Source organism: Nematolebias whitei, chromosome 23 (genome assembly GCF_014905685.2).
Source record: "Nematolebias whitei isolate Nwh7 chromosome 23, NemWhi1, whole genome shotgun sequence".
NCBI lineage: Eukaryota > Metazoa > Chordata > Actinopteri > Cyprinodontiformes > Rivulidae > Nematolebias > Nematolebias whitei.
The window spans coordinates 12,926,776-12,934,610 of record NC_056520.1 but is presented as its reverse complement, the minus strand read 5'-3'; positions in this window follow the sequence as shown (position 1 = coordinate 12,934,610).

Sequence of the window (7,835 nt, the reverse complement as noted above, 5' to 3'; positions counted from 1 at the left end):
ATATATATATATATAAAGGCTTTATAAACCCTTCCTACACAGTTGCAATGTTCTAAACTCTAACTCTTAAACCTACATAATTTTAACAACATACGTATATGTACTGTACAGTACAGTAGTCCCTCGCTACTTCGCGGTTTGTTTTTCGCGGACTCGCTCCATCATGGTTTTTTCAAATTAAGATTGGACACGACACACAATTGGCTGATTGATGGATGAGCCGCACGGTCGGCATGGAATTTTTTCAATCTAAAATAAATTATTTTAAATGATTTAGCACCTGCTGCACATTTGTGCAGCCCACACTGCTGGTGAAACTTCCTCCTGCAGCTGATCAGCTGTTCTCTGTGCAGAGTGGAGAAGTGGGTGTGGCCAAGAGCGCTTGCAGGTGGCTGAGAGCAGCTGAGGCAGTGAGAGGGAAATCATGACATTCTGTGCTTTTAGAGCATTTAGAGTTTAGAAGCTTCAGAATTATTTGAGACTTTCCTGCCAGTTCTGTGAGCTTCATAGATAGCATAGATTTGTGTTGCGAAACTTTCCCTCTATTTCGGCAGAAAGCTGCAGCCGGAAAGCACTGTGTGCTTCTGGGTAGTGTAGTTCATTTGACTGGCCTTACAGTATAGGCTTAGTAAAAGAAAATTACAAAATGGCAGCGCCTGTCCGAAGTACTTATTTCGATAACTTTTTATCCCATACCGTCCCAGTTATGTGAGTAATAATAAAGTTGACAATCGTTGAAAAACCGAGAAAGGGCTCGTCTGCGAAAGTTGAACCGCGAAGTAGCAAGGGACTACTGTAAGGATTCAAGGATTCGGGGTTCTTTATTTGTCATTCCATCACATGTGGTACATGTGGTGGAATGATATTGTGTACACAGGTTCCCAGTTACATCCAACAAAAGTATTAAAATGTAAAACAACAACAGTAATAAGATCTAAAATATGAACTAAGAAAAACATCAACTAAAAATACACTAAGCAGTAGTAGTATAAAAACAATATGCCAAACAGCAGCACGAACATGAGTCTGTGTGAGCAGATGAGTATGAATGAACACAGCAACATGAAACAGATCAGCAGCAACATGAAACAGATCAGCAGCAACATGATGTGATTTTTCACAGTGATTATCCTGATTAAAGATTAATGAGTCTAACAGCATCAGGGTAGAAGCTGTTCCTCAGTCTAGTGGTTCTACACTTAATGCTCCTTAACCTCCTACCTGAGGGGAGCGGGGCAAAAAGTGTGTGTGCTGGGTGAGTGGGGTCCTTCATGATGCAGGTGGCCCTCTTCCTGCATGTGGAGGTGTAAGGTGCAAGTGTTTCAGAATCATGTCAGAATATTTAGAAACAAATTAAGAAAAAACATCCCAAAAATGAGAGCAATAAAAAAACAAGTTAATAGAACAGATCATATTTAGAATATTGTTAAAACAGTATATTAAAGTATCATTTCTAATGTAAACAAAAGTATGAGATTTGTAGAATGTTTAGATAAAGACAAAATTCAAAATATTGTCCTCCCAGTTGATTTTATTTAAGATGATGATGATGATGATGTCAGCTGCAGTTGTTTTGTGTGTGCGTTGGAAGTTTTCGATCAGTTTGTTTCGACTCCTCAGGTTCTGCAACTGTTTGTTTTTATGCTGCAGTGAAGTTTTCTCCCTCGGTCCGTTTCTCTCGTTCTTCCAGCTCCGTGTTTTTGTCCTCGCCTTCTTCGATCTCGTTCCTGCTGGAGATTTCGACCCGTTTTCAGTTGTGGATCACAGCTGTGTTCATTTAGTCAGGAACTCCCCTCCGCTCCCCGTGGACGCTGACACTTGGACCGTTTCCTCCCCCCAGTTCCAGCCCATGTGCTCCATTAGTCAACACTCAGAGTCAGCCGTAACCGTGGCAACCCTGTTTATTGCCCTTACCACGTGACGCTCATTGGGCCATTCAGAACGTGGGTGTGGGACATGCAGCAGGGTGATATATGTGGCTTTCATGGCTCATGTGTTGGTCATTAGTCGTGGGATTATTCTGCTGAAAGGAAAAAAGGAGAATGTTTGTATCTTCTGCTGAGACAGCAGAACAACGCTGTGGTGGCTGGATCTGAATCACCATCAACCATCGCAAGATGTTTAGTTTGATAAATATCAGAAAATATTAACTTACAAGACGTATATAAACTAATTCTTATCAGAGTCTAAAATTATTCAAACAAACCCAACTATGTTGTTATTTATTAAACCAGGCATTAATGGTGAAGATGTGGGTGAAAAAAACAGTTCCAGTTGCAATGCTTCCACAGGATTTCAGAGGTTCTGCATCCGCCAGGAGCTGCCACGGTCCAGTCAAAGTCCAGAACCTGATTGAAATACTGTGATTGAATCTGAAGCAATACTGGAAAGAAGAGTGGGCCAGAATTCTTCCACAACATTGCGAGAGGCTGATGAAGTCTACAGAGAGTTCTTGCTGCTTAAAGAGGTTTTACTTCTTGGACTTGGACCTCTTCTGTTTTTGCTCTGTCTGCTCCCTGTGGGGGCATGATGTGGTCTTTCATTTCATTGTTCAAATTTTTTTAAGTTTTAATATCCACAAAATATCCATACACGAAATATCTGTCACCTACGTATCCAGGTGACAGAGTTGATCATTTTTAGGGTGTGGTACTTCTCACTAAAATGTATTTTCCACAACTATATTCAAAATCCCTGTTAAGGGTCGACTTTCATTGTTTTCAATTTCATGTTTATTCCCCCAAATTCCTGCTCACTCTCATGAAAGGTTTCCAACTTTGGTACTTCTAAACTAAATGGTGCAACTAAATGGAAATTATTCCAGCTACCTAACTGTTAACAATGGTGTACCACAAGGTTCAATCTTAGGACCCACCCTTTTCACAATCTACATAAGTAATGTAGGTCAGATCATTCCCGATGACCTTGACCTCTCTATGGGATTTTAAACAACTGTTAAGTTCATGGGACAAACCAACTCAGACGTTCCTGTTTTTAGTACAAAGTATTTTACATCGCTTTATAATGTAGCTGCTTTTGTTTAGTTTGTATTTAATTTTTTCTGTTACTTTTTCATTTTATATGCTTTTTATATAATTGTTTATTGTCGTCTGTACCTCATCTGTGTTCTTTATTTAAAAGAAATGAGTCCTCGTGGCTCATTGAGACTAACCTCCATCCATCCATCCATTTTCTTCCGCTTATCCGGGGTCGGGTCGCGGGGGTAGCAGCCTAAGTAGGGAGGCCCAGACTTCCCTCTCCCCAGCCACTTGGGCCAGCTCTTCCGGGGGAATCCCGAGGCGTTCCCAGGCCAGCCGAGAAACATAGTCCCTCCAGCGTGTCCTGGGTCTTCCTCTGGGCCTCCTTCCGGTGGGACGTGTCCGGAACACCTCACCAGGGAGGCGTCCAGAAGGCATCCTAAACAGATGCCCAAGCCACCTCAACTGGCTCCTCTCGACGTGGAGAAGCAGCGGCTCTACTCCGAGTCCCTCCCGGATGATCGAGCTTCTCACCCTGTCTCTAAGGGAGAGCCCAGACACCCTGCGGAGAAAACTCATTTCGGCCGCTTGTATCCGAGATCTCATTCTTTCGGTCACAACCCAAAGCTTGTGACCATAGATGAGGGTGGGAATGTAGATCGATCGGTAAATTGAGAGCTTCGCCTTTTGACTCAGCTCTCTCTTCACCACGACAGACCTGTACAGCGCCCGCTTCACTGCAGACGCTGCACCTATCCGCCTATCGATCTTACGCTCCATTTTTCCCTCATTCGTGAACAAGACCCCAAGATACTTGAACTCCTCCACTTGGGGTAGGACCTCCTCCCTGACCCGGAGAGGGCACTCTACCCTTTTCCGGCTCAAGACCATGGCCTCGGATTGAGACTAACCTGTATATTGTAAATAAAGGTTGAATGAACAAGCTGCTGGATCAGGAGCTGGAACCAGAGTTTTAACATTTTTCTTCACGGTGGAATCTGCTGTGGTTTTTGTTCGCTTGAAGTTGGAGTTGAACTGAAACTGAACCTGGCAAAACTGGACCCATAGAAATGAACGAAGGTTGAATTCATTCCTCCACATTTCATTCAAACTATTTACTGTAATCTAGGCTGAGCGGTGAGGGTTTTCAGAAGGAAACCCTGTTGAGTTTTCATCTGCTGCAGGTTTCTGGTTTGTCTTTTAAAGATAAAGTCTAAATGGGGTGTGAGTGAGCTCCTGCAGATTGAGAGCCCATGATCCAACATGACGGTGACAAGTTGACCTGTGTGTCTGCAGCTTTCTGGAGGCTGCGAGTTAGTGGTGGTGCTGCTGGACTTCACCTCCGGGGGACCAGGGGAGCTCAGCGTCCGCTGCGGTCAGACGGTGGAGTTGGTGGAGCGTTCGGCAGATCGGCCCGGGTGGTGTCTGGCCAGAACCACAGATCAGACACCCCAGCAGGTAACGAATCCAATGAGAATCGTCCCTACAGGTCATGAGGACTGGTGAGGCAACACCCTTCTAAAAAAACTATAAAATTGCTCCAGAAAGTAGTTCCTCTTGACTAATATACTTCTGTCAGTCACTTGGTTTGCTGTGTACTGTTTTCTTCTAGGTGTTGAACTATTTCGACTCTTTTAAATGAAACAATGATTTCTGGTGTTTCTGGTGTAGGGCCAAACAGGTCGTGAGTATACAGGTGCATCTCAAACAATTAGAATACAGTAGTCCCTTGATTATCACGGGGGATATGTTCCGGATACCCCCGCGATAAGTGAAAAGCAGTGAAGTAGAAACACTATATTTTAGTATTTATATATATTTTAAGGTTTTATAAACCCTTCCCACACTCTTGCAATGTTCTAAACTCTTAAACCTACATAATTTAACAACATACGTATATGTACTTTACAGTAGCTACGGCAAAATTTTATATGGGTACTTACCAGCCTTGGTCCAGTTTTGGTCCGGTTCTGACTAGTCTCTCTACAGCCATTGAGCACCCAGATGCTTTTAGAGAGAGCCAGACCTTCGGAGAGGCAGCACAAAACCACACAATGGTCCCGATCAAGTCCAAATAATCTAGAGGGATCCAAATGAAAAAAGTCCTGGTGAACTCTGGAGAAAACACTGGATCTCCAAGAAATGCCTCCTCGCTCGAGAGGCTTCCTGGGCTGGCAAGCAGTGCTCAGATTGACCGATGAGGCTGGAAGTAGTCCTGGTTCAATTCCCGGTTGGTTCCATACGGCTCCCTGCATCCACTGAGCACTGAAGTCACTTTAAGGACCGAACGTTTTAGTCAGGTTCGGATCGGATCAAAACTTTCCTTCCGTTTTAGCAGAAAGCAGTGACCGGAAGCACTGTTGGCTTCTGGGTAGTGTAGTTCTTTTGGACTGGTGATACAATGTAGGCCTACTGAAAGAAAAACTACAAAATGGCAGCACCTGTCCCAAGTTTTTTTTTTTGGTTAACTTTTTATCCCGTACCGTCCCAGTCACATAAGTAATATATTAACTTGGACATCGTTGAAAAACCGCGAAAGAAAATCTGCGAAGGTCGAACCGCAAAGTAGCAAGAGACTACTGTATTGTGAAATAGTTTTTAAAAAAAAATTAAAAAGTAGATTACAGTAGTCCCTCGTTTATTGTGGGGGATCCGTACCCCAAAGCCCCGCGATAAGTGAAAAACCGCAAAGTAAGAATAGTAGTAAAAGTAAGTAGTAGTTTTTATATATAGAGTATATATATATATATATACAGTATATATATACAGTATATATATATATATACATATATATATATATATATACATATGAATATATAGGTGTTTAAAACCCTTCCCACACTCTTGTAATATTCTAAACGATGTTTCTAAACGCTCTAAAAGAGCACATAATGCCATGATTTCAGCTACCTGCCTCCTCTGTTCTTTGCCACCTGCAAGCTTCTTGGCCACGCCTACTTCTCTGCTCTGCATGGAGAACAGCTGATCAGCTGCAGTAGGAAGCTTATCTTGCAGTATGGGCTGCACAAAGGTGCAGCAGGTTCTAAATCATTTAAAATAATTTATTTTAAATAAAAAATTCCTTGCCGGGGCAGCAGGGTGGCGCAACTGATAGAGCTGCTGCCTCTCAGCGAGCAGGTCCTTGGTTCAAACCCCAATCCAGGGGCCTTTCTGGGTGGAGTTTGCATGTTCTCTCCGTGCATGAGTGGGTTTTCTCCGGGTACTCCGGTTTCCTCCCACAGACCAAAAACATGCATGCTAGGCTGATATTGGTAACTCTATTGTCTCTAGGTTTGCGTGAGAGAGTGAAGGGTTGTTTGTCTCTATGTGGCCCTGTGATGGACTTGCGACCTGTCCATTGTGTACCCCGCCCCTCGCACAGTGATTGATGGACATGGGCACCGGCGACCCCCGTGACCCAAAATGGAAGAAGTGGGTAAAAAAGATAATGGATGGATGGAGTTCCATGCCGATCATGCAGCGCATCCATCAAACAGCCAATTGTGTGTCATGTCCAATCTTATTTTAAAAAAACGCAATAGAGCGAGTCTGCGATAAACGAACCAAGAAGTAGCGAGAGACTACTGTATATCAGAAATGGAAACTTGTATATTACATAGATTATTAGAGAATAATTAGAATATTCCACAGCCAGCTTCTGGTACCTTTATCAGTGTGGGCAGGAGCCAAGACCTGCTAGGAAATGAAATCAGCATCTCCATAAAAATCATCAGCAGAAGGAAACATAAAATAAAATTTCCGCTCAGTATTACCTTCAATATTTAGGCTCAGGAGCTGCAGCTACTTCAAGTTCACTCCTTCTCACCCGTTTCCCCACAGGAGGGATTATTGCCGATGAGCGCCCTCTGCCTATCACACTCCCACAGTGCAGCCGACATGGAGGGGCTCATCCCGCCCTCCACTGCGTCCTCAGGCACCCCTTCCATCTGCAACGCCACCACCTCTGTCTGCAACTCCTCCTCCACCACCACCTCGTCCTCCAACTCCTCCTCCGCCGTGAACTCCGGGAGGGGTGAGTACTCAGATGATCCTCCTGACTCAGCTTGTTGTTTCCATCGCCTCTGTGCAGCCCAGCCTGACAGATGTTGACAGATGTTAATGATGCTGCACCTCTGTGTGACAGGCAGCAGCCAGAGCTGTCATCTGCAGCTCAGAGCAGCTTCAACGGCAACAAGACAGTAAAAACAACAATTTGCACAGTTTTAATCTTTGTCCTGTCACTTCTTGTGTAATCTAAGGTATTTTTAAACATGTGTGTGAGCATTTGTGTGAGACGCCTCTCATCCTTTCCTGCTAAATATTTAAATCCATGTTTGTAAAGTTGTAAACACGCACAAGCCCCCGAGCGCTCGTCTCACAGCTGAGTTCGAACGCGTTAGTGTTTTTGTTCTGTTTGCATAAATTTGCGTATTTTTACACACACTTCTGCACGTGTTGCACTTCAGCGCGCAACCAACTGACAAAACCGTTTCAGTGACGCACATCGGCGAGGAGCAGAGTATTTTATTGATGCAACTATTTGCAGATGTGAAGCACCCAGCGTCCTCCACGCAAAACCGGTTCAAACCACAAATAACCTGAGCGGCTGCATGATTAAGAACAAACCTAATGTCCTCATAAGTGTAGAAAACAAGCTACATCTTTACAAAAAATAAAATAAAATAATAAATATTAACGCATATCACTCACTGCTAATCAGGCCATAAAATTAGACTATCTTATGATGAGAAGAGAGAGAGAGTTACTCTAATGGTACTCAGAGTATGTGTTGTGGATAAATCTTGGGGAGCACAGTGGATTAGTGGTTAGCACTGTTATTATATGGTATAATACATA